Source organism: Nicotiana tabacum, chromosome 15 (assembly GCF_000715075.1).
Source record: "Nicotiana tabacum cultivar K326 chromosome 15, ASM71507v2, whole genome shotgun sequence".
In the NCBI taxonomy this organism is placed as follows: domain Eukaryota; kingdom Viridiplantae; phylum Streptophyta; class Magnoliopsida; order Solanales; family Solanaceae; genus Nicotiana; species Nicotiana tabacum.
This window is the reverse complement of record NC_134094.1, coordinates 73,412,793-73,440,192: the sequence shown is the minus strand read 5'-3', so window position 1 is coordinate 73,440,192 and position 27,400 is coordinate 73,412,793. Positions and strand designations below refer to the sequence as shown.

Genomic DNA, 27,400 nt, shown 5'->3' with positions numbered 1-27,400 from the left:
AAGGTTCTGCCTTATATGATTCTTTTCTTATTAAAAAAAGCTTGAAAATATATTTTCATACAGGAGAAAGTGTGTTACAAACCGAAAACATACGACAGGGAAGTATAGATATACCCGCTTTTGGGGCTAGCCTAGAAGCTATACATGTTTTGCAAAAAAATTGCAAAATTTACCCACTTTAGAATACACTTTGGAATTCGTTCTATCACTTCAGAATTTTCATCTGAAGTTACAAATTTATGGTTTTGAAATCGAATCTGAAGCTTTCTATTGCTTTAGAGTGCAATGAAGTTACAAATTTAAGGTTTTGAAAGTGGATCTGAAGCTATTCTATAGCTTAAAAGTGCAACTTTAGAATCATATATAAAGTTCTTCTCTTTCTTCAGTACAACTTTCGAATCGCATATCTGAAGTTCTTTTATCTCTTCTATGCAACTTTAGAATTGAATTTGAAATTCTTTATTTTCTTTAGTACATTTTAGATACGGGGATCTGAAATTCTTCTATTCTTTGCTGCAATTTCAGATTCGAATCTGAAGTCAAAAAGTAACAACTGGAAGTTTGAATCTCAATTTTAAGACAATTGAAAAAGAAGAAAAAGAAGAAGCAAAGAAGCAAAAGCACCCAGGGAAGGAGCAACAACAATCAGCGAAAAACCAACAGAGAAGAAAGCAGGTGGTATCTGAAGTTACCTAATATTTGATATCAGGTAAACTCTTTTAGAAAAGTAGATATAAATTAAATAGGAGCGACCAAATAAAGTGATCCGTGAGATTTTTACGAATACTAAAGTCCATTGAAAGATAAGTGTATTTTGACACCAAGTTAGTCCCATAGAGAATACATGGTGATTATGGAATACTATTGTCCGTTATTAGAGATTAGTCTATTCATGAATACAAATATTTATACGGAAATATTCTAAGTAGAGTTATTGTACAGTTAAAATTAAAACTTGAATCAAACACAATAATTACATATTGAATAAGAATATAAAATTCAAAAGTTTACAACTATGTCTCTATTTTTAATGACTATTATAAAAGTTACCAGGAAATAAATCCTTCTCACGAAAATATTTTTCGTCATACCAACTACGTAAGAATTATATTCTTGTGTGTGTGTATTTTTTCCCTTTGAATTTTTTCTGCTGTCGAATTTGCATAGCGTGTGTACGGATAAAATCGGGGCAGAGTTTTTTTCGATTCCCCGATAAGGAAACAAAAGGGAAGCACGGCTCGACGCGACTATAAGCGAAGCCGAAGGACCCCTCGTATCAGAACTCGGGAGGAGTGAACAATGCAGCTGGGATCGTGCACGATGGAATAACGGACCCAGACCAAGTAAATTTTATGTACCACGAGAAACATGTAGAACAGTTATGTATGATGAGTAAGGAGTCGTAATATTCGCCCTCAACCGGATAATGGCGGGAATCCCGTCCGATATCAACTGTGGATCGACATTTACCGAAAAAAGAAGATTTTTATATTTTTAGACTTGTACTAGGACTGAAATTTCGCTACTATATAAAGGGAAAAGTTTCTTTCATTTGAAGACATTGTGACACGCAAATCAAAGCAATAAAAATTTATTTTTGTCTTTGTATACGGGTAAAATCGGACCCATGAGACGGCCCGATTTCCCATAAATAAATCGAGTAAGGGACGTGATGACAAGGAGCCTGAATCGAGGTAAGGGACTCATAGAGATAGGTTCTGGGGGCACGACACCCGCCTTCGAGAATATCGGAATCGTGATCACGGTATCGGTTCAAATCTTAAAAGACTTCAGAGAGCATTATCGGGCGACCGAATATGATGTTTAATAGGAGGCCGTGATATCCGTGACCGGCTAGGTATCGCGGCGTGGATCTCGGTACGTACCGGCAGAAATTCGGTGATTAATTAAACAGAAGATTTCTTTACCTTTTATGGAATTGTACTTAGAGTAGTTACCTTACTATATAGAGGGGGGTGATTATTCGTTGAGGATATTGTAACACACATACCAAGGCAATATACTACTACCTCCGTTCCAGTTTATGTGAACCTATTTCCTTTTTGGTCCGTTCCAAAAAGAATGACCTTTTTCTAAATTTGGAAATAATTTTGCTTAAACTTATAATTCTACCCTTAATGAGAAGCTTTTATAACCACACAAATACTCTGGGCCCCTTTTTGAATTGTTTAGGACCACAAATTTCAAAAGTCTTCATTTTTTCTTAAACTTTGTGCCCAGTCAAATAGGTTCACATATATTGAAACGGAGGGAGTATTATTTTTCTATTATTCAAAGTTCTTACGCTTGTTGATAACTGTTTCATTATTATAAGCCCGGAAACGAAGATGGATACCTCATTGAGGCTACCCTGGAATCTAGAATCATCCCCCTCTTATTTTCAAGTGGTTTGATAATTTATTATATCTCTTATTTGTTTATTCTAGCAATCTTTACCGTTTGTATTGAATAAATCCACGTATCCTTAAAACCACTTACAAATTTAATTGTTATTCATTTTTGAGGTTAAACAGTTTGGCACTCACCCTGGGGCTAAGGATAATAGTGCCAGTTTGATACAAATTTTCGTAACACACACTATTTTACACTTATTTTTTGAAGCGTCTTTAATTTCTGGTTAAAGTTTAAAATGTCGAACTTCCAATCTACCCCTCTAAACGTGGATGCTAAGTCCGGTCACCATGGCGAGAATAACAATATGGTATTCAGTAACGAGGTGCCCCATGTCGATCCCAATGGAGTTCCGACTGCGGATCCGATCGACGCCAACTCACATGTGGCCATCAATGCGAATTTGCCTACCGATCCTCAGAATAGCGTCTGCGGGGGAGTCCGATTGGTAGCCAAAAATACACACGACGGTGAAGGGGATGAGATCAACTTGCGAGTGATCTTCAAAATGCTACAAGCTCAACAGGCAACGATAGCCCAGCTGCAGAACCAAAGTCGCGCCGCCCCCAGCAGAGTTAAGCACGAGCCATCCCGGGAAATCACTCACAGAAACAAACCATTCACGGAGAGGCCGAGTGAAGCTGAACCCGGGACTAACCCCGAGATTTTAAAAATGCTTGAGGAACTGACAAAACGGGTAGAATCGGGAGAAAAGAAAATCGAAGTCAATGACAAAAAGGTAAAAACCTACAATTCTAGGGTTTTCCAAATCCTATGAGCACCACCGATATTGAAGGGCTTGGATTCCAAGAAGTTTGTTAAAAAAACCTTTTCCTCCGAGCGCAGCTCCGAAGCCAATCCTAAAGAATTTCCGCATGCCCGAGATTCCTAAGCACAACAGAACAACTGACCCAAATGAGCATGTGACCTCCTACACATGCGCCATTAAAGGGAACGACTTGGAGGATGATGAGATCGAGTTTGTCCTGCTGAAAAAGTTCGAGGAAACTTTATCAAAGGGAGATATGATTTGGTATCACAATTTATCCCTTAATTCTATTGATCGTTTGCTATGCTTGCAGACTCCTTCATGAAAGCACACGCTGGGGCCATCAAGGTCGAGACCAGGAAGTCAGAGCTTTTCGAAGTGAAACAGAGAGATAATGAGATGCTTAGGGAATTCGTGTCCCGGTTTCAAATGGAACGAATGGACCTGCCTCCAGTCGCGGACGATTGGGCCATTCAGGCCTTCACCCAAGGACTCAATACTCGAAGTTCATTGGCTTCACAGAGTTGAAGCAAAATTTGATAGAATATCCGGCTGTAACTTGGGCCGACGTACATAACTGGTATCAATCAAAAATTATGGTCGAAGATGATCAACTTGGGGCCCTTTCGGGGTCCGTTTATCCCGTCGGAGTTATTGACAGATCCAAAAGAGACATTGATTGTGAACCAAGATCAAATAGGGATCGGTATCAACCATACAATGGAGACCAAATAGGTAATGGGCATGGGCAAAACCCTATGAGAAGTGAAATGAGAAACAATCAAGGTCAAAATAACGGGGGACTCATGAGAAAAAGCGATTTCGCTAGGCCCATCGAGCCTAAGGAAGCGCCAAAGTTATCGGAGTACAACTTCAATGTCGATGCTGCTACCATCGGATGCATCAAAGACACCAAGTGGCGTTGACCTTTACATTCCGATTCAGCCCAAAGGGACCCCAACCTAATGTGTAAATGCCATGTCACTCACAGCCACAGAACTGAAGATTGCCGACAACTGAGAGAGGAAGTAGCCCGGTTATTCAACAATGGACATCTCCGAGAGTTCCTAAACGATCGAGCCAAAAACCATTTCAGGAATAGGGACTCTAATAAGCAGATCAAGCAGGAGGAACCTCAACACGTCATTAACATGATCATCGGTGGAGTCGACGTCCCTCGGGGGCCGATGTTAAAGCGTACCAAAGTATCCATCAAAAGGGAAAACGGACTCGAGATTACGCGCGAGAATGAACCTTATCTTTCAACAACGAGGACACTGAAGGCATCGTGCAGCCACACAATGATGCACTGGTAATATCTATACTCATAAATAAATCTCGAGTTATGCATGTGTTAATTGATCCGGGTAGCTCGACCAATATTATCAGATCGAGAGTCGTAGAGTAGTTGGGTCTACAAGACCAAATTATGCCGGCAGTCCGAGTTCTAAACGGATTCAACATGGCATGTGAGACCACCAAAGGGGAGATAACACTACCGGTGAACACCGCCTTAACCATTCAGGAAATAGAGTTCTACATGATCGAAGGAGATATGAGATACAATGCTTTGTTCGAGAGGTTGTGGATTCACAACATGAGGGCAATGCCCCCGACACTTCACCAAGTGTTGAAATTCCTAATGCAAGGAGGGATTAAAACAATTTACGAAGAACAACCGACCACAAAGGAGATGTTCACGATCGACGAGGTAGTCCCGATATCCGCACTTTGAACACCAAAGTATCCGAGTTCGGTCGCCAAGGAAGAAACCAAATAGCAATCATCGACACCGGCCCCGACCGAACCGGAGAAGCAAGGGACAAATAAGGATGATGACTAGGGAGTTCCTAGGTCTTTCATAGTCACCGACGATTCCGACTCTGCAAATCAACGGTCGAAGAACTGGAGCAAGTCATATTGATCGAGCACCTGCCCGATCGTGAGGTATACCTGGGCATGGGGTTAAATCCTGAGCTAAGGAAAAAACTTATTAAATTCCTTATAGCTAACATAGATTGTTTCGCTTGGTCCCACCTTGACATGATAGGGATCCCGTTTGAAATAACTACTCACAAGCTGAGCCTGGATTCGAAGTTCCACCCGGTCAGATAGAAAATGAGGCCTCAATCCGAAGTCAAGCATACATTCATCAAAGACGAGGTATCTAAACTCCTTATAATAGGGTCCATTCGGGAGGTTAAGTACCCGGATTGGTTAGCAAACATAGTGGTAGTCCATAAAAAGGAGAATAAATTGAGAATGTATGCAGACTACAAAGACTTGAATAAGGAATGCCCCAAGGACTCTTTCCCTCTGCCCAACATCGATCACATGATCGATTCCATGGCTGGCCACGAGATCCTCAACTCTTTCGATGCCTATTCCGGGTACAACAAAATTTGGATGGACTCGGGCGACCATGAAAAAATGTCCTTCATCACTAAGTACGACAACTACTGCTATAACGTAATGCCATTCATGCTAAAAAATACCGGTGCCACTTACCAACGCCTAGTAAATCGTATGTTCGAAGAGAAAATAGGAAAATCAATGGAGATTTACATTGACGATATGTTAGTTAAGTCCCTGAGAGCAGAGGACCATTTGAAACATTTGCAGGAAACCTTCAACATATTGAAACAAAATACAATACGAAGCTGAGCACGAAGAAATGCGCATTCAGAGTCGGGTCCGGGAGATTTCTCGGATTCATGGTGTCTAACCGGGGAATCGAGATCAATCCCAATAAAATCAAGGCCATAGAGGACATTACCGTGGTGGACAGTATCAAGACCATTCAAAGGTTAACCGGGCGCATAGCCACTTTAGGCCGATTCATTTCAAGGTCCTCCGATAAGAGCTATCGGTTCTTCTCATTATTGAAGAAGAAGAATAATTTCTCATGGACCCCGGAGTGTCAACAAGCTTTGGAAGAACTCAAGCGGTACCTTTCGGCCCCGCCTTTGCTTCATACTCCGAAGACAGATGAACAACTGTACCTGTACTTAGCGGTATCCGAGATAGCGATAAGTGAAGTCCTAGTACGTGAAGAGGAAGGTATGCAATTTCCTATCTACTATGTTAGCAGGACTCTAGGCGAGGCCGAAACTAGGTATCCTCACCTGGAAAAATTGGCGTTCGCCTTGCTAAGCACCTCTAGGAAGTTAAAATCGTATTTTCAATGCCATCCCATATGTGTCGTGACTACTTACCCATTGAGGAACATAATTTATAATCCCGAGCTCTTGGAACGATTGGCCAAATGGGTCGTAGACATCAGCGGGTACGATATCAAATATTGACTCCGAACCGCCATCAAATCTCAAATTTTGGTGGACTTCAAGGCCGACTTCACGTCGGCCCTAATACCCGAGGTCGAGAAGGAATTGTTGTTGAACTCGGGGAACTCCTCCAGAATCTAGACCTTCTTTATGGACGGTTCCTCGAATGAAAAGGGGTCCGGACTTGGCATCGTGTTGAAGCCACTGATGGGTAATGTAGTTAGGCAAACTCTTAGAACTATAAAATTGACTAGCAACGAGGCTGAGTATGAGGCCATGATTGCAGGTCTCGATCTGGCTAGAAGCCTGACGGCTGAGGTGATTGAAGCTAAGTGTGATTCCCTCCTTGTGGTGAATCAAGTCAATGGAACGTTTGAAGTCAAATAAGAACGAATGTGAAGGTACATGGATAAACTACAGGTGACGTTACATCAGTTCAAGGAATGGACTTTGCAACATGTACCTCGGGATCAAAATAGCGAAGCCGATGCTTTTGCTAACACAGGATCGTCGGTTGATGACAATGAATTCAACTCAGGAACGGTCGTACAACTCATGAAATCGATAGTGAAATAGGGCGACGCCGAGATAAACTCAACAATCTTAACCTGAGACTGGAGAAACAAGTATATAGATCACACCTAAAGACTGGAAAAATACAGTTACTCGCCCCATATGTCACAATCTAAACCCCTCATCTGATTTGGGATAAGAAAGTGTGGAAAAATACTGCAGAGAGTATTTTTTTATTATACACATCAAGTGTACTTATATAGGGAATAATATGGTTAACTAATAACCCTATTGGGCCTTAAAATACCCCTTATGGGTGGACCCAATTTTCCTACATCTTTGACTCATACATAATGGGAGTGCTCATCTAATCTGAGAAACATATTCTCATCTCCTCAATCATTCATACAGGGAAGTAGACTGTGCGACCAGCATACTATGAGAGCTAAGTGTTATACATCTGTTAGGAGTATATAGCCTCTTGTCGAGTCAAACCTGCAAGTAGATCATAAAGTATGCAGTACCCTAGATTATATAAATCACATTTGATATAGTCTCAAAATCTCATATATCATTACTTATTGTATTCACAATCATAATTCATAAGTTATAATTGGTGCACCAATGAATACTAATAAATGAGATTCATCAATGATCTTCCTCTTCTCACGATCCCCTTAACATTAGTATTACTGCATTTCTAGATATGTTCCGCTAGACCGAATCTGTGTACATGGTCTTTTGGAAACACACTAAGATAGATAACAATACACTAAGTCTTAAGTATCTGATCAGAGTCTCTGAAGGTACAAAATCTAGAGCCATCATAAAAGCTACGGGTCTCACACAACAATAAGTTAAGAATGGACTTATTTTAACCTAATTGGTCGATATTAGCACACATGGTATGAAACATGTGCTACAACATTTTCTCCTTTTTCCTAAGGAGAGTATGTCTTTATCTCATAAAGAATATTGTAAAGATAATATTTAGACACCATAAGTATCTAAATTTGAGTTTCTTGATCTACAAAATCATATTTAACTCACATCTGGCTCACAAAGTAGACTAGATGAACACTTTTCACCGTAATGACCTTATGTCATTATTTAAGAGAAATTCTGATTTTAAGCGAATAGATCTCAAATTATCCTTATGATAATTTTACTTAAAATCATGTCTCATCTCCTCACATCACTAAGAATAAAGAGTGCACATAACATTTAACAATAAAAATATGTATGTATGTAAATCAATTTTATTGATAATCAAAGAACATTAGTTTTGTGAAAACGGAAAAAATAAATTACAAAATAAAGTATCTCAGAGTCTACGCGAGCCTTGAGACCTAGTGTGTCTCACAAATGCATCTCTAGACAAAGGCTCGGTCAATGAATCTGCTAACATATCTTTTGTAGACACATACTTTACATCCACTACCTCGCGTCTAACCATGTCTCTCGCAGAGTTATACTTGATATCTATATGTTTGGTTTTACAATGAAACTTAGGGTCCTTGGTGGAGGATATTGTAGCCTCATTGTCATAATAGACTAACACTGGTTCAATATTTTCAGCAATATCCAACAAGTGTTCCAAGAACTTCTTCAACCAAACAACTTCTTGTGCTGCTGATGCGAGAGCCACGTATTCAGCTTCCATCATAGACAGTGATACAGATGATTGTTTCTTACTACTCCATGATATGGCACCATCACTGAGTAAGAAAACATATCCTGATGTAGATTTTCTTTCGTCTAGATCTCCTCCATGATCAGCATTACTGTATCCAACTAATCACAGATCCTTGCCGCCTTGGTAACAAAGGGCATAATCACCAGTTCCCTTTAGATATCTCATGATCCTCTTTACTGCTTGCCAATGTGCTAAACCTAGGCCGATTTTATATCCACTTACCAAGCCAACTACTTGAGAGATTTCAGGTCTAGTGCACACCATAGCATACATTAGACTTCCAAATACGCTCCTATAAGGAACCCAACTCATTTTTTCTATCTTTTCAAGAGTCTTAAGACATATTTGACTTCCCAAGGCATGGCCTTTACTGATAGGAGTATCAACTGGGCTACTGTTTTGTATGTTGAATCATTCAAGAACTTTTCTAAAGTAATTCTCTTATGAGAGATACAATAGTTTCTTTGGACGATCTCTTGAAATCTCAACTCCAAGAATATATGCAGCTTCACCCATATCTTTCATCTCAAATTGGGATGATAACCATGACTTTATCTCGGTTATAAAATCCTTATTATTTCCGGCTATAAGTATGTCATCTAGACACAATGTTAAAATCACAAGCTTGTTCCTTGATATTTTGGTATAAACACAATGGTCTTCATCCATCATGGTAAAACCATTGGATACAAGAACATTCTGAAAGCGTATATACCACTGCCTTGAAGATTGTTTGACGCCATAAGTAGACTTCAAAAGTCTACAAACCTTTTGTTCGTGGCCCTTTTCAATGAAAAAATCAGGTTGTTCCATATAAATTTCTTCATCTAATTCTCCATTGAGAAGGCAGTCTTTACATCCATCTGATGTAATTCAAGATCCAAGCTTGCAATAATAGCTAGAACCAGGTGAACCGAGGTAAATCGTACAGCAGGAGAGAAAGTCTCTTCGTAGTCTATTCCTTTCTACTGTGTATACCCTTTCGCCACTAGTCGAGCCTTATATCTCTCAACTGTGCCATCAGCCTTGAGCTTAATTTTGAGAACCCATTTGCTCCCAATTGGTTTGCGTCATTCAGGGAGGTCAACTAGTTCCCAAACTTTGTTGACTCTCATAGACTCCAATTCATGTTCCATTGCTTTTGTCCATTTATCCTTAGAATGGCATGAGAGAGCCTCTTTTACATTTTTACGATCTTTTTCTTCTTGTGGGAGCATCATAAATAGTTCGCCACCTTCAACATAAAATAGTTGATGGGGAATATTTTTGCGAGAACCACGTCTTATTTGTGATTCATTATTGTTCCCATTTGGATCAATGTTGCTCCCACTCGGATCAAGAACATTCATCTTGCTCCACTTAGAACAACATCTGTGACCATCTCGCTCCCACTTGGAACAAGATCTATTTGGTCACTTCCACTAAATATAGAAGGATTACTTTCATTCGCATCTGATGATGAAGGAGGTCGTTGATAAGAAACTAATTCATCATTACTAAAATTCTCCCACTCGAATGAAGTGATCCTTGTACTTCTTGATCCATTATCTCAAATAAGGTTAGGTCTTGACCTACCTCTCCCTTCTTAGGGAACTCATCCTCTAAGAATGTGACATTTCGTGATTCAAACTCAGTTACACTCCCACTGTCTTGATGACCTATAAACACATAACACTTTGAGGTTTAAGAGTATCTTATAAAGATACTTTTCTTTCCCCTCAGGCCCAATTTGCCATATTTGTGAGATTAATCATGTATATAGGTAGCACAACCCCAAGGTCTCAATACACTCAAATCGGGTTATCTTCCAGTCCATAAATTATATGGAGTAGTAGTAACTGATTTTGTAGGCACTCGGTTAATTACATAGGTGGTAGTAAGCAATACATCACCCCAGTAACTAATTGAGAGGTTAGCTGATGCCATCATTGACCTAACCATTTCTAGGAGCAATATGTTTCTTCTCTCCGCAACACCATTTTGTTGTGGAGTATTTGGTATAGTCAATTGATGAATTATTATCTTTTCATCACATAACCCATTAAACTGGGTTGATAAGTATTCACGACCATGGTCAGTTCGAAGAGCTTTTGTCTTCTTGTCTAATTGATTTTCCACTAAGTTCATATAGTGTTTGAAGCAACTTATTGTTTCTGATTTGTGGAAAATTAAATAGACATAGCTGAAACGGGTAAAGTCATCAATAAATGTGATGAAATAACTTGCTCCATGCCTAGCCCTAACATTCATAGACCCACAAATGTCTAAATGGACTAATTGCAAAGGATATTAGGCTCTAGTCTCCTGACCAAAAGGTTTTCTTGCAGATTTTCCAGTTAGACAATTTTCACAAGTGGACAATTCTACATGTTCAATGTTGGAAAGCAAACCTTGTTTTGCTAACCTTTTTCATACGTTGTTGGCCAATATGACCAAGTCTAGCAGGCCAAATATTTACATCACTATCATATTTATGTGAAGAAACAAACATAGAAAAACTAGCATTATTATTAAATGAATCATAATCCAAATCTATAATAATTAAACCTCCGGTCACATGACCAAAATCAAATAAAGTTGAACCAAAAATCAACTTGGCAGAATTGCCATGACAAAACAAGTCAAATCCTAGCTTAAGTAAAACGGAAACTGAAATAACATTCCGGCGAATTATTGGTTCAAAGAGAACATCATATAGTATTAGGTCTCGACCACCACGCAGAACTAACTTGCATGTACTGATCTCTTCAACAATAAATTTATTATTGTTACCCACATATATTGTCATGTCACGACCCAACTCTATGTCAGACCGTGATGGCGTCCAACACCGTTGTTGGACAAGCCAACAGTGAATAACTTAGTGATTCCCTTTTTTTTATTAAGCAATTTTAACATTTAGCTTTACTTACATTTAAGGCATTTGATAAATAACGGATTTTAAGGCAAACAAATGAAAACATCTAAAAGCAGTAAAAGCTATTGAATTACAACCCAAAAATCAAAGTCTATTAATACGTGCCAAGATCTGGTGTCACAAGTGTATGGGAAACTAGTAGAATATACAAATAATGACTGTCCTACTGTCTGAAATAGAATAAACAGAAAAAAACAAAGAGAAACTCCGGCATGCTGCTGAATGGCTCAGAAGGGGCAGCTCACCGTGAAGCCTCGGTCCAAGATCAAGTATGCGCATCGGGTGGGTAACTAGATGCACCAACCTCAGATCCAGTACAATTAAGTACAGAAGCGTAGTATGAGTACATAAACAATATGTACCCAGTAAGTATCCTGCCTAACCTCGAAGAAGTGGTGACGAATGGTCGACTTGACACTTACTAGGCCAATAATAATGTAATAAAAGTATTATGCTAAGCATGGATATCATGAATGATACTGTCAGTTCAACAACAGGAAGAGATAAGTCCTCCTTTCATAATTATAGCTTAAATTTCAGTAATACCATTTAGCAACTTACATTTCAAGGCATTTAAGCAAAATAAATCATGGAGAATATCCAAATAATTAGCATGCATAATTATGTCGAGGTCGTACGGCCCGGTTCAACATAATATTAAATTGTGCACTGCCGGAGGGTCGAACGGCGTGAACCATAGATGCATCTATTTACTACCGAGGTGCTCGGCCCGATCCACGAAAAATCATTATTTTTCAAGAAAACACAAGTTTCTCATTTACAGTCAAGTATCTCATACAAATATTCAAGTAAGTGAATTTAACCTTATATAATTCTTTTATCAATTTCTATCATGACTAAGTGATCATATTAGCAAGTAAGGGCACAAACATTCCAAGTATAGCATGATACGAGTCCTAGAGTACCCGGACAATAGCGTAATAGTAGCTACGTACGGACTCTCGTCACCTCGTACGTACGTAGCCCCCACAATTTGGTACAAACATTTATTTAATTCAGCTATGGGGTTAATTCCCTCTTACACGGTTAGAAAAGAGACTTACTTCGCCTCAAAGCCTACTTCTCAATTCAAGAATGCGCTCAAACCTCCAAATTTGACGACAAACGACTCGAAGCTAGTCAAACATTACATAAACTAATCAATCTATGCTCAAAAGTTCATAATTCCACCATTTAAGTGATTACCCAACCTAAATTGCAAGATTCCTAAAATTCACCATCGGGCCCACATGCTCAAATTCCGGAAATGATTAAAGAAGGTTGTTACCCATAACTTTAGGGACATGAATATATGATTTTTATTGAATTCCATAACAAATTTTGTGGTTAAATCTCATTTTTATAAAAAACCTAGGTTTTAACCTAAACCCATGATTTTCCCTAATTTACATGTTATAATCTACCCATAAATAATGTATTTAACTCACATTAAGTAGAATTTACTTACCTCATAAAGCTAGGTAGAAATTCTCTCCTTCAAAGCTCTCAAATCACCCAAGAGTGAGAGAAAATGTGATAAAAATGGCCTAAGTCCGTATTAAATGGGTCCTCACTGCCCAGCGACTTTCACACCTGCGGTGCTTTGGGCCGCACCTGCGGACAAGAAGGGCCACTTCTGCGAGCCTACCCGCACCTGTGACCTTGTCTCTCGCACCTGCGCTCACGCAGGTGCGCCCAATCTTCCGCATCTGCGGATTCTGGGTTGCCCTCCATTTCTTGCTTCTGCGGCTCATGGCTCGCACCTGCGAGCCTGCACCTGCGGCTGACTAAGCGCGGGTGCGATTATGATAGATCTGGGAGCTTTAGCCATTGCTCCAACCTCCCAACTTGGTCTGAGCCTCGTCCGATTGACACTCGGGGGCCCCGGGGCCCCGCCCGAACATACCAACAAGTTTAGAATCATAAAACGGACTCGCTCGAACTCTTGGAATGCCCGAAACAACATTAAAACTAAGAATCACATCCCAAAACTAATTGAATCAAACTTATGAACTTCAAGTTCTTCTATTCACTCAAAATGCACCGAAACTTACTTAGACTACTCGGATTGATACCAAACTTTGCGTGCAGGTCTTAAATTACATCACAGAGCAATTCTAGGTCTCAAAATTCCATTTGGACCTCGATATCACCAAAATCCACTCCAAACCAAATTTAAAGAACTTCTAAAACCTTTAAGAACTAACTTTCACTATTAGGCGCCAAAACGCTCCCGAGTCACCCAAAACCTGATCTGAACATAAGCCCAAGTCTGAAATTATCATACGAACCTATTGGAATTATCAAATCCTAATTCTGAGGTCGTTTACTAAAATTTTTGACCAAAGTCAAACTTGGCCTTTCAAGCCAACCTTAAGGAACTAAGTGTTCCGATTTCAACCCATACTCTTCTAAATCCCGAACCAACCATCCCCGTAAGTCATAAGTCATTAAAATCAAGTACGGGAAGTCTTATTTAGTGAAACGGGGTTCTAGAATGTAAAACGAACGGTCGGATTGTTATATATATCCACTATGTTCTACATGGAACTCGCTGAAATTCAACAAAGGCACTGCGTTCCTAGGCTATGTGGTCCATTGCTCTTGAGTCTACAACCCATGAAGGATTAGATTCAGTTAGAAAAAATAGAACTAGAAACACAAAGTTCACTTATTCGAGCATCATGAAATACCTTTCTAGGAGGGTCAGAGCAATCTCTTGCATAGTGACCCTTTTTGTCACAATTATAACATTTCACTTTAGCAACTTTGGCACGTTTGGGATGTCTGTTCTTGCCTTTTTCAGTCTTTGACCTTTTCGCAGGCTGAGCTGGCTGAGCTTGAGGTGGACCCCTCTTTTTTCCCCAGTTCCTTTTCTTTGAATCACTCTTGGTTTTGGAGGTTGTTGCCATGTGCAACTCAGCATTGGCTTTGCAGCCTCTAGGCGTTCCTCCTCTAACTCAAGATGCCTCCGGACATCTTCCAGAGTTGTGAATCGCTCATTATGGGTCAAATGCATTTTCATATGATTCCAAGAACTAGGTAAAGAGCGTATGACAACTTGGATTTGTTGTTCATCGGTCAACACATGACCTGCATCTTTCAACTCCCCAATCATATTTGTCATTTGCCTCAGATGTGTTTTCATTGAATGTTTTGGTCGTTTCTTATATGAATCAAATTTGATCGTTAAGGATCACAGCCTTGCAGTGGAACAGGTACCAAACATTTTCCTCAAAGCATTTTAAAGATCCATAGCTCTTTGGTGATCTTTAAACTCCCTTAGGATGTCATCATCCAAGGTACTCAACAACGTAATGCGAGTAATGGAGTTCTTTTTCTTCCAACTGTCATAGGCTTCACGCTCATGCCTATGCTGAGCAGTGTTGCCTTCCTCAGGCTCATTCATGACATTGTTTATGTCCTCCAGATCCTCTTACTCCTCTAGCACATATTGGACTTTCAAGCTCCAGGTTTCATAGTTGTCACCATTGAGTTTCAACCCTTTGTTGAGCTCAGCAACAATGTTTTTCGAAGCAGTAGCCATTCTTTAACAAAATAAAAAATATTATGAGGATCATGTAAAACAAAATAACGCAAGGCACCATGTTTAACGTACATACATATTATGACACTACACATCAATTGATTAAGTTAATAAATATATATATTAATCATGGAGTCGAAAGTTCACTATGTTCCCAATCATCATCTAAAAATTAAAATATTATAAAAATTAACCTATTCAATTATCTAGCTAAGCATCTTAATCATGTTTACGATAACATAATTATCTGACATGATTTTATAACCCCATGTGGATCATACGTTAACAAATAACTTATATTAGCATGCAAATAAAATTAATGTCAAACTAACTAACATTTATTACATGCTACAAAATTCACATAATTTATAATATTAAACTAATTAATAAATTATACATGTTAAACAAAATATTAAACTAATTAATATTTGATTTCATGCTCAACAAATTAACATAAAACATGTGTTAAAATAATTAACAAAAGTAAAGTTAAAAGAAATTAACATTTCAAATATGTTAAAAAAATTAACAAATAAATATAATGTTAAATAAAATAACAAATAAATGTAATGTTAAACACATTTCAAGCATGTTAAACAAATTAACAAATAAATTTAATGTTAAACAAATTAACATTTTAAACAATTGTGATAACAAAACTATTCTATTTTTTATTAAAAGAATATAAATACTAAATTTATATTCTAAAAATTAGGCCCATATGACCATTTTAATATAATCTGGAATTTATTTTTAAAAAAGACAAAATCTATTGTAAATTTTAATTTAGTCCATCAGTACAATTAACATTATACAATGCATATACCGGGCCTTTAGCCCATAAAATTTCGACCAACATAAAAAAGAAGAAGCCCAACCTTCAGCTATTAGCTTCAACAATAAAAGTGGGCCTTAAGCCCAAAGCTTTAAATCAATCACCCCAAAAAAATAGAGCCCAAATGGTTGGAGCTTTTCTGAAGCCCATATGGCTTCTAAAGCCTAACGTTTTTTTTATTTATTTATTAAAAACTTAATTTTTGTTTCAAAAATATTATTATGGATGTCCATTTATTACTATACTGTAGATAATCTTCCTGAAAAAGATTATCCATTTAGTATTCCATTGAAATTTATCTTCAAGCAGCTGATGGAGGCAAGTTGCAAGCAACTCAATGAAACGACTTGCGACAACTTCTTATTAAACAGGCAGGTTACAAGCAGCTCATGCAGACAGCTTACAAGTAGCTCAAGAAAAGCCTCACAGCTGCTTCCAGGAAAGCCTCGCAGCTGCTTCCAGGAAAGCCTCGCAGCGGCTTCCTGTGATGAGATTCCAGTTCATTATGTACATCAGTTTGAAATTGAATAATATATCAATCTCTCTCTATACTTGTCTTCGGTTTCTTTACTTTACAGTTTTTATTTTATAACACGTTATCAGCACGAGACTCTACCCTCTTGATGTGATGACCTAAAATGTCATCTTTAAATTTAATAAGTAATTCTTTATTCTAAAACCTCAAAAAGTACCATTTATCATTCCTCGACTTACGTGCGCAGTCCACACAATTTTCCGAAAAGTTTTTATGGGAAAAATAGATTAAAATATGAAATAAAGCTTTAAAAACTAAACTGAGTTGACTTTAGTAAATATTTTGAGCAAACGGACCCGGATCGATGTTTTGACAATTCCGGTAGGTCCTTATCGTGATTTGGGACTTGGGCGTATCCCCGGAATCGAATTCCGAGGTCCCTTGCTCGAGATATGAAATTTTGATGAAACATTCAAAGCTTGAAAGCTTAATAATTTTTAAGAAATTACTGATATTGGATTTATTGACCTCGGGTCCATATTTTGGTTCTGGAGCTCGGTGTAGGTCTACTATAATATTTATGACCTGTCTGCCAAATTTGATGAGAATCGGAGTTGATTTGACGTGATTCGGATGTCCGGTTGTAAAAATATAAGTTTTAAAGTTTTCTTGGAAATTTCCTTTGATTTGGTGTCCGATTCGTAGTTCTTGGTGTTATTTGGGCGATTTGATCGCACGAGCAAGTTCGTATGATGTTTTAGGACTTGGGTGCATGTTTGGTTTGGATTTCGCGAGTTTTTCCAGAATTTGAGATGTGGGTCCCACTGTCGAATAATTTAATGAATTTCGGATTTTTATCTGGAAAATTAGTAAATTCATATGTAATTAATTCCTATGATTCGTATTGAGTATATTGAATTGTTTATGAATAGATTTGAAGCTTTTGGAGACAAATTTAAAAGGAAAAGCTGTGGTCGAGTAATTGATTGAAATTTGCAAAGCGAGGTAAGTGTCGTGGTTAACCTTGACTTGAGGGAATAGAACCCTTAAATTATTTGTTATGTGAATTGCATGTGAACGACGTATAGGTGAGGTGACGAGTGTCTATACGTCGTCAAATTAATTGTTTGCCTGCTTACTTGAAAAATCATAAGTTATTTTAAATCATGAATTAATTATTATAATAATTGTTTCACTCCTATTCTTTGTCAAATATTATCTCTTGAATTTCTGCATTAATTGTTACATGCTATTTGAATTATGTGCCTTAATTATTATTTGACATTTAGCATATTAAATATTAAACTGCATATTTTCTCTCTGATTTTCATAATAATTTTTTATTTGCCTTTGTTTGTTTCATAATTAAATCATAATTATTGTATGCTTGTTGTCTTATAATTTTATATTAATTGTTGTATTTATTGGGGAAAATTTCTTCTATAAGAATTGGTAAATGAATATGTTGGAGGATCGGGTTGCACGCCGCAACAGAATTGAGTATAATGAATATATTGGAGGATCGGGTTGCACGCCGCAACAGACTTATTAAAAGTCCATATTGGAGGATCGGGTTGCACGCTGCAACAGACTTATTAAAAGTCCATATTGGAGGATCGGGTTGCACATCGCAACAGACTTGATTAAAATGAATATATTGGAGGAGCGGGTTTCATGCCGCAACAGAACTGAATGTGAATATATTGTGAGAGTGGATTGCATGCTGCAACATAATTGAATGTGAATATATTGTGAGAGCGGGTTGCACGCTGCAACAGAATTGATGGAAATGATAATTGGTTATGACTGCTGAGTTGGCTTCAATTATTATAAACGAGTTACCTGATTTATTTCTATTATTGTTGTTGTTACTAATATTGCGTACAGGTAATGTAAGTGACCCGCCTTAGCCTCGTCACTATTTCGTCGAGTTTAGACTCAGCACTTACCAATACATGGGGTCGGTTGTACTGATACTACACTCTACACTTCTTGTGCAGATTTCAGAGTTGGTCCTAGCGGCGCACCATAGACTTGCTCGGATTTCAGCTACAGAGGAGACTTGACGATTGAACGCTTCTATTCATGTCCTCTCGCAAATGGCGACAACACGCACTACGTCTACAACCGGACAGGAGCCTGAGCCCCCAGTGACAGCTATGACTAGGGGCAAAGGTCGAGGCCGAGGTCGTGCTAGAGGCCGAGGTAGAGCTCAGTCAAGAGCTCGAGCAACTGCACCTGTTGTAGAACCTCGGGTGGATCTTCAGGAGGAGGTTCCAGTTCAGAATGTACCAGTTGGTCCAGTTCAGGTCCCGGAAGGATTCAGAGTCACTCCAGTACTTGAGGATGCTCTAGTCCGTTTGGTAAGTCTTAGGGAGGGCATGGCCCAGAATGGTACATTTCCAGTGGCACCAGCCGTCTCACAGGCTGGGAGAGGAGCACAAACTCCCACTACTCCCGCTCCGGAGCAAATGGCTCCCCAGAATCAGGCTCCAGCAGCCCCGCCAGTTGGGGTAGGTCAGCCAGTTGTTGCGGCACAGACCGGTGATATGCCCGCCATGTCTTTCGAGGCCTTATTGAGACTGGATAAGTTTACTAAGCTCTTTCCAGTTCACTTCAGTGGTACACCTTCTGAGGACCCACAGGATTATCTTGAACGCTACCACGAGGTGCTGCGGAACATGGGTATAGTTGAGACCAATGGGGTTGATTTTGCTGTATTTCAGATGACGGGTTCCGCCAAGAGATGGTGGAGAGATTATACATTGACCAGACCAGTTGGATCGACTGCACTTACCCGGGAGCAGTTCTCTCAGATATATTTGGAGAAGTTCCTCCCTATAATACTGAGAGAGGAATTCCGCAAGCAATTTGAGCGTCTACAGCAGGGCAGCATGACTGTTACTCAGTATGAGTCCCATTTTGTGGATTTGGCCCGTCATGCTCTCCTTTTACTACCTACGGAGGGAGGAGAGTGAGGAGGTTTATTGAGGGACTCACTTACCCTATCAGACTTCAGATGGCCAAGAAGACCGGAAGTGAGATTTCTTTTCAGGCGGATGCTAATGTCGCAAGGAGGATCGAGATGATTCTTGCACAGGAGAGAGGGTAGAGGTCCGATAAGAGGCCTCGTCAGTTCGGTGGTTTCAGTGGTGCCTCGTCTGGAGGCAGGGGTAATTTTGGTAGGGGTCATCCTCTCAGACCGTTTCATTCAGCACTTCTTGCATCTCCCGGTGCTTCAGGGAGTCGTGGTCCTATTATGCCTTACTGTGGGCAGCCAGCATTCAGTGCACATTCAGCTCCTATCAGTGCATCACCACTCCAGAGTTACTACAGCAGTTATCCGGCCTATTTGGGTCATCTTCAGTTTCAGCAGCCACGACATCGGGATGGGTGTTATGAGTGTGGGAACATTGGTCACATCAGGAGGTATTTTCCTAGATTGGCGAGTAACATATCTCGACAAGATTCTCGTGCCATCATACCGGCACTGGTTGCTTCACCGCCTGCTCAGCCAGCTAGAGGTAGGGGTCAGTCAGCTAGAGGTGGAGGTCAGGTCGTTAGAGGTGGAGGTCAGGCCATTAGAGGTGGAGGTCAGACCGTTAGAGGTGGAGGCCAGCCAGTTAGAGGCCGTCCCAGGGACGCAGTTCAGAGTGGTGGGGCCTAACCCCGATTTTATGCTTTTCCAGCTAGGCCTGAGGCCGGGTCATCTGATGCTGTGATCACAGGTATTATTCCAGTTTTCCATAGAGATGCTTCAGTTCTATTTGATCCAGGATCTACTTATTCCTATGTGTCCTCCTATTTTGCTTCATATTTGGTTGTGCCTTGTGATTCTCTGAGTGCTTCTGTGTGTGTATCTACACCGGTGGGAGACTCTGTTGTAGTAAATCATGTCTATCATTCGTGTGTGGTTACTATCGGTAGTCTTGAAACTAGGGTGGATCTTCTACTTCTTGGTATGGTAGATTTTGATGTCATCTTGGGTATGGATTGGCTATCCCCTTATCATGCTATATTGGATTGCCATGCCAAGACAGTGACCCTAGCTATGCCAGGGTTACCTCGGTTAGAGTGGAAAGGAACTCCTGGCTATTCTGCCAGCAAGGTTATTTCTTATATGAAAGCTCGGTCTATGGTAGAGAAAGGGTGTCTAGCCTATTTGGCTTATATTCGCGGTCCTAGTGCGGATGTCCCTTCTATGGACTCAGTACCAGTTGTTCGTGAATTTCTAGAAGTATTTCCTGCAGATTTGCCGGGGATGCCACCCGACAGAGATATTGACTTCTGTATTGATTTGGCTCCGGGCACTCAGCCCATTTCTATTCCACCATACCGTATGCCCCCGCCAGAGTTGAAAGAATTGAAAGAGCAGTTACAAGACTTGCTTGATCAGGGATTCATTAGACCCAGTGTCTCGCCCTAGTGTGCACCAGTATTATTTGTAAAGAAGAAAGATGGCTCTATGCGGATGTGTATAGATTATCGGCAGTTGAACAAGGCCACTATCAAAAACAAATATCCGTTGCCAAGAATTGATGACTTATTTGATCAGCTTCAGGGTGCCAAGGTATTTTCGAAGATCGATTTGAGGTCTGGTTACCATCAGTTGAAGATTAGGGCATCTGATGTCCCTAAAATAGCTTTTCGAACTCGGTATGTGCATTACGAATTCTTAGTGATGTCATTTGGGATGACAAATGCCCCAGCAACATTTATGGATTTGATAAATCTGGTGTTCAAGCCTTATTTGGATTCTTTTTTGGTTGTATTCATTGATGATATATTGATTTACTCTAGCAGTCGAGAGGAACATGAGTAGCATCTTCGAAGTGTGCTTCACACCTTGAAGAATAATCAGTTATATGCCATATTTTCAAAATGTGAGTTTTGGTTAGACTCAGCTTCCTTTTTGGGGTATGTTGTATCAGCAGAAGGCATAAAGGTGGATCCTAAGAAGATTGAGGTTGTTCAGAATTGGCCTAGACCTACTTCAGTTACAGAGATATGGAGTTTCCTGGGTTTAGCAGGTTATTATCGTCAGTTCGTGGAAGAGTTTTCATCTATAGCAAGCCCATTGACCAGATTGACCCAGAAAGGTGTCCCATTCAGATGGCCAAACGAGTGTGAGTTGAGCTTTCAGAAGCTCAAGACTGATTTGACTACGGTGCCAGTGTTGGTATTACCCACAGGTTTAGGATCATATACGGTATATTGTGACGCATCTCGCATTGGGCTTAGTGCAGTATTAATACAAGATGGCAAGGTGATTGCATATGCGTCGCGGCAATTGAAAGTTCACGAGAAGAATTATCCTGTTCATGACTTAGAACTGGCAGCCATTGTTCATGCGCTGAAGATTTGTAGGCATTACCTCTACAGTGTCTTGTGTGAGGTATTTACTGATCATCACAACCTTCAGTACCTGTTCAAACAAAAAGATCTTAATTCGAGGTAGAGAATATGGTTGGAGTTGTTGAAAGACTATGATATCACCATTTTGTATCACCCCGGAAAGGCCAATGTGGTGGCCGATGCTTTGAGTAGAAAGGCTGTGAGTATGGGCAGTCTTGTGTATATTTCGGTTGGTGAGAGGCCATTAGCTGCAGATGTTCAGACTTTGGCTAATCAGTTCGTGAGGTTAGATGTTTCAGAACCCAGTCGGGTTCTAGCTTGCACAGTCGCTCGGTCTTCTTTATATGAGCGCATCAGAGAGAGGCAGTATGATGATCTTCATTTACTTGTCCTTAAGGAAATGGTGCGGTACGGTGATGCCGAACATGTTGCTATGAGGGAAGATGGAGTTCTACGAATGCAAGGTCGTATTTGTGTGCCTAGTGTAGATGGGCTTCATGAATTAATTCTTGAAGAGGCACACAGTTCTAGGTATTCTATTCATCCAGGTGCCGCTAAAATGTATCAAGATTTACGGCAACATTATTGGTGGAGGAGAATGAAGAAGGATATAGTTGCATATGTAGCTCGGTGTCTGAATTGTCACCAAGTTAAATACGAGCATCAGAGACCTGGTGGTTTGCTTCAGAAGTTAGGAATTCCCGAATGGAAATGGGAGCGTATCACTATGGATTTTGTTGTTGGACTCCCACGAACTCAGAGAAAATTTGACGCAGTTTGGGTCATTGTGGACAGGTTAACCAAATCAGCACATTTCATTCCAGTGGAAGCTACCTATTCTTCAGAAAGGTTAGCTGAAATTTGCATTCGTGAGATTGTCCGCCTTCACGGTGTGCCCGTGTCTATTATTTGAGATCGAGGTACGTAGTTTACTTCACATTTTTGGAGGGCTGTACAGCGTGAGTTAGGAACGCGGGGTGAGTTGAGCGCAACATTTCATCCACAGACAGACGGACAGTCAGAGCGCACCATTCAGATATTAGAAGATATGCTTCGCGCTTGTGCTATAGACTTTGGAGGTTCTTGGGATCATTTCTTGCCACTTGCGGAGTTTGCTTATAATAATAGCTACCAGTCGAGCATTCAGATGGCTCCATATTAGGCATTATACTGAAGGTGATGCCGATCGCCAGTTGGTTGGTTTGAACCGGGAGAGGCTCGATTGTTGGGTACCGATTTGGTACAGGATGCCTTGGATAAGGTCAAGATTATTTAGGATCGACATCGCAATGCTCAGTCTAGACAAAAGAGTTATGCCGACCGTAAAGTTCGTGTTATTGCATTTATGGTTAGAGAAAGAATATTGCTCCGGGTTTTACCTATGAAAGGTGTAATGAGGTTCGGAAAGAAGGGCAAGTTGAGCCCTAGGTATATCGGACCCTTTGAAATTCTTGAAAGGGTGGGTGAAGTAGCCTACAGGCTTGTATTACCACTTAGTTTATCAGCGGTTCATCCGGTGTTCCATGTGTCTATGCTCCAGAAATTTCATGGTGATCCGTCCCATGTGTTAGATTTCAGCTCAGTCCAATTGGACAAAGATTTGACTTACGAGGAGGAGCCGGTGGCTATTCTAGCCCGGCAGGTACGGCAGTTAAGGTCTAAGAGTTATCCTTCAGTTCGAGTGCAATGGAGAGGTCAGCCGGTAGAGGCATCTACCTGGGAGTCCGAGTCAGACATGCGGAGTAAATATCCACACTTATTCACTAGCTCAGGTACTTTTTCTTACTCCATTCGAGGACGAACGTTTGTTTTAGAGGTGGAGAATGTGATTACCAGAATGTCATCTTTAAATTTAATAAGTAATTCTGTGTTCTAAGACCTCAAAAAGCACCATTTATCATTCCTTGACTTGCGTGCGCAGTCCGTACAATTTTTCAAAAATTTTTTATGTAAAAAATGGATTAAAATGTGAAATAGAGCTTTAAAACCTCAACTGAGTTGACTTTAGTCAACATTTTGAGCAAACAGACCCGGATTAGTATTTTGACAATTTCGGTAGGTCCGTATCGTGATTTGGGACTTGGGCGTATGTCCGGAATCGAATTTCGAGGTCCCTAACTCAAGATATGGAATTTTGATGAAAAATTAAAAGCTTGAAAGCTTAATGATTTTTAAGAAATTACTGATGTTGAATTTATTGACCTCGGATCCATATTTTGGTTTCGGATCCCGATGTAGGTCCACTATAATATTTATGACTTGTCTGCCGAATTTGGTGAGAATCGGAGTTGATTTGACATGATTCGGACGTCCGGTTGTAAAAATATAAGTTTTAAAGTTTTTTTGGAAATTTTCTTTGATTCGGTGTCCGATTCGTAGTTCTTGGTGTAATTTTGACAATTTGATCGCGCAAGCAAGTTCATATGATATTTTAGGACTTGGGTGCATGTTTGGTTTGGAGCCGCGAGGGCTCGGGTTGGTTTCGGGTGGTTAACAGATCATTTTTGGACTTGGAAAAAACTGCAGAAATCTGCTTCTGGTATCCTTCTTCTCGTTCGCGAGAGGGGGCTCGCGTTCGCGAAGAAGAAACTGGAGGCAGATGAAAATTACTCTTCGCATTCACGAAGGCTTGAGGTGCGAAGCTTCGCATTCGCGATCGAAGCCTCGCGTTCGCGAAGGGAAAGAGGCTGGCCAGGAAAATTAGCCTTCGCGTTCGCGTAGGCCAAGCCAGGCAAGCATCGCGTTCGCGAAGAGTAAAAATTAGACAGCACAAATTTGTGATTCGCGAACGCGAGGCACTGACCGCATTCGTAAAGGGTATAAATCCGAGAAACAGAACTTAAGTTCTGGAAATGGGGTTTCGATCCATTTTTAACTCTTTTTCATTTTTGAGCTCGGGTAAGGCGAATTTTGGGCGATTTTCATGAGAAAACATTGGGGTAAGTGTTCCTTATCCTATATTGATTATATTTTATGATTTCATACTCATTTATATCATGAATTCGTGAATATATGGAAGAAAAATCAGATTTTTATAAATTCTTCCAAAAACGAAAATTTAAGATTTGAAGGTCCATTTGATATCGAAATTGGATAATTTTTGTATGGTTGCGGAACGGGTGTTCGGATTTCGTGAGTTTTTCCAGAATTTGAGACATGGGTCCCACTGTCGAATATTTTAATAAATTTCAGATTTTTATCTGAAAAATTAGTAAATTCATATGGAATTAATTCCTATGATTCGTATTGAGTATATTGAATTGTTTATGAATAGATTTGAAGCTTTTGTAGACAAATTTAAAAGGAAAAACAGTGGTCGAGTAATTTATTGAAATTTATAAAGCGAGGTAAGTGTCGTGGTTAACCTTGACTTGAGGGAATAGAACCCATAAATTATTTGTTATGTGAAATTCATGTGAACGACGTATAGGCGATGTGACGAGTGTCTATACGTCATCAAATTAATTGTTTTCCTGCTTACTTGAACAATCATAAATTATTTTAAATTATGAATTAATTATTATAATAATTATTTCACTCCTATTCTTTGTAAATTATTAATTTTTGAATTCCTGCATTAATTGTTACATGCTATTTGAATTATGTGCCTTAATTGTTATTTGACATTTAGCATATTAAATATTAAACTGCATATTTTCTCTCTGATTTCCATAATAATTTTATATTTGCCTTTGTTTGTTTCATAATTAAATCATAATTATTGTATGCTTGTTGTCTTATAATTTTATATTAATTGTTGCATTTATTGGGAAAAATATTTTCTATAAGAATTGGTAAATGAATATATTGGAGGATCGGGTTGCACGCCGCAGCAGAATTGATTATAATGAATATATTGGAGGATCGGGTTGCACGCCGCAACAAACTTATTAAAAGTCCATATTGGAGGATCGGGTTGCACGCTGGCAACAGACTTATTAAAAGTCCATATTGGAGGATCGGGTTGCATGCCGCAACAGACTTATTAAAAGTCCATATTGGAGGATCTGGTTGCACGCCGCAACAGACTTGATTAAAATGAATATATTGGAGGAGCGGGTTGCACGCCGCAACAGAACCGAATGTGAATATATTGTGAGAGCGGGTTGCACGCTGCAACAGAATTGAATGTGAATATATTGTGAGAGGGGGTTGCACGCTGCAACAGAATTGATGAAAATGATAATTGGTTATGACTGCTGAGTTGGCTTCAATTATTATAAACGAGTTACCTTATTTATTTTTATTATTATTGTTGTTACTAATATTGCGTACAGGTAATGTAAGTGACCCTCCTTAGCCTCGTCACTACTTCGTCGAGGTTAGGCTCAGCACTTACCAGTACATGGAGTCGGTTGTACTGATACTACATTCTGCACTTCTTGTGCAGATTTCGGAGTTTGTCCCAGCGGCGTACCATAGACTTGCTCGGATTTCAGCTACTAGAGGAGACTTGAGGTATAACTGTATGGCGTCCACAGTTCTGAAGTCCCCGTCTATTTTACTTTAGCTTTGTGTTTATTTTCCGACAGCTTTATTTTATTCAGGCCCTTATTTGTATTAATCTAGAAGCTCGTGCACTTGTGACACCAATTCTGTGATGGCATTTAGACACCGTTGTTTTTAAGGATTATTCACTACATTTCAGACTTCACTTTCGCATTTGTTCTTTGTTATTAATAAATTTAAAAATTATTTTAAAAATGGATAATATTATTCTAATATTGATTTGCCTAGCAAGTAAAATGTTAGGCGCCATCACGATCCGAAGATGGGAATTTTGGGTCGTGATACTTGAGTACTTACTTTGAATTTAACTTTCCATTTCAGGAATATGAAGTAATTCAATGGCACGATATCCTTTTTCTAATGCATCGGTTGAGAGCAGGAGATGCATATGTTGTTTTTTTGTTGAAATGACATAGTATCACAAAGCTACTGGTCGGGACTCTCTGCCCACGAAACCTTTATTGGGAGAAGGTTTGATTTTGCAATTTTATTATCTAACCTTTTAAGCAACTACTTATGTACTTTCTTGTTAATCGTAAAATTTTTAATATTGTACATCGCGATAAGGAACATGACTTATAGCACTTCAATCTCATTTTCACAAAATATTTTGGCACCAAAGTCATCAAAAGCATGTTGCCAATATTCTGCAGGAAGGTTAGTTCGCAATGACCCATATATGCTAAATTTAACTCATTCTTTTCTTTGGGTTCTAACTCCAGCAGAGTTTTGCACGAAATATTTAACCACAGGGAGTGGCAATATTTCTTAAATCTCGTTATGATTTAATTTCATGGTTTATTTGAACTCTATCAAAGTATGACCATCAGAAGTAACTATGTTTCATAACTATATTTGTTAACCACCAGAAGTGGTACATGCCTATGACTACCAGAAGTAGTAATTTAGGCTTCCTATGGCTACAATTGAAGTTAAGCTAGAGAAATATTCTCTAAATTATATGCATTCCTCGATTTGCTCCTGAAGTAGCATTATCTTAAAAGAGGTTCTAAGCCATCACACAATTTGGTGTGATTAATGCACGTTCGAATAATTATGTTCCGTTCCCTGAAGAATGAGAACTTTTG

General features: G+C 39.4%; 1 long non-coding RNA gene across 1 annotated transcript; it reads left to right on the top strand.

Moving 5' to 3' along the window:
* Window positions 1-26,893, top strand: LOC142169895 (uncharacterized). Its single transcript, XR_012699531.1, has 5 exons — window positions 1-709; window positions 17,381-17,453; window positions 18,449-20,176; window positions 26,194-26,261; window positions 26,634-26,893. It is a non-coding gene; the product is annotated as an uncharacterized LOC142169895 (long non-coding RNA).
* The last annotated feature ends 507 nt before the right edge of the window (window positions 26,894-27,400 follow it).